The 1,207-nt window shown below is 40.8% G+C and overlaps 1 non-coding gene across 1 annotated transcript; it reads right to left on the bottom strand.

Annotated features, from left to right (window-relative positions):
• Window positions 1-480: 480 nt before the first annotated feature.
• Window positions 481-583, bottom strand: LOC118168707. Its single transcript, XR_004751745.1, has one exon. It is a non-coding gene; the product is annotated as a U6 spliceosomal RNA (small nuclear RNA).
• Window positions 584-1,207: the final 624 nt, after the last annotated feature.

The following is a 1,207-nucleotide window of genomic DNA, read 5'->3' as shown; positions in this document are numbered from 1 at the left end:
CAAATCAACCCTCACTTGCTGCTGAGTGGCAAAATGCATGAGGTGACTGCTTTCCATCTTACTGCCTTTATCTCAGCTGTAGGAGCAGCATGTTGTAGCTCATATAGGTGGGAAATCCTTTCCCTAGGCAAAGTTACATGGGACTTTCAGTGTGTTATCTACCAAATCTGTTAAATGACAAAATGCATATGACTCTAGCACGTTGTTTCTGTATGTAAGCAGTACAGAAGGAACTACATTTATGATTATAGAACAACTCTGGTATTTCTGCATGGTGGAGGAGCCCACAGAGGTGTGGAGTCCATATCACTACAGGCTGTTCCATGCTGTGAGTTAGCTGAAAAACTCCCAGGTTCTTTTTTAAATAATTATAAATGATCTAGGTTGGACAAGGCCTTCAAGATCACAAAGTTCAACCACCAACCTGACCTGCTGAGTCCCACCACTAAACAATGTCCCTTAGCACCACAGCATGGAATCAAATATATGGAATGCTTCACAAATTTATGTTTTATTCATGCTCAGGAGCCATGCTAATCTTCTATGTATTGTGCCAATTTTAGTATATGTGCTGCTGAACCAGTGTTTCTTGCTTTGGCCTACTCTCTGCTAATAACAGCTGATATTAGCTACGATACTAGCTATGCTCAGCCATCTTAATGAGGTCATTATATTTGTTTACCCTGAAACACCAAGCTGTTTGTTTTGCTCATCCTGTTTCTCAAATCAGGTTGTTTGAGCTTTGGGAAATGAGTAAACTGGATCTCAGATGCAGGGCTTTGCCTTCGACAGTGAGCTGATGCAAAGGTGGCAGCAGCTTGGGACGCTGCATGGTGTGGTACCTGCAGGGAGGATACATCCTCAGCCCCTTCACTGCACCAAAAAGTCATAATGGTCACTTCTAGGCTATTCACATGGAGAAAGGAGGGAAATGACTGTACATACGTGAGGATTTGTTACTCAAACAACTCTTCATTATCTCCTCAATAGAAACAATGACAGGCTGATTTTGACCCAGAGGTTGTTATTTGGACCTCATTGGCTTAATTTTTTTCCTGTTTGGTACTAATCCTTAGCACCATGTATATTCAGAAAATAGCTCTATCTTTCTTGGTTCTTACCTTACTAGGATAAATAATTGGATTTTTTTTCAAAATCCTGTCATACAATTAGCTCTCCGGAATTTTTCTTCCATTTCTGTTCCAAC

This window comes from Oxyura jamaicensis, chromosome 5, assembly GCF_011077185.1.
Source record: "Oxyura jamaicensis isolate SHBP4307 breed ruddy duck chromosome 5, BPBGC_Ojam_1.0, whole genome shotgun sequence".
NCBI lineage: Eukaryota > Metazoa > Chordata > Aves > Anseriformes > Anatidae > Oxyura > Oxyura jamaicensis.
Note: the sequence above shows the minus strand (reverse complement) of the source record. Positions and strands in the feature narration are given on the sequence as shown.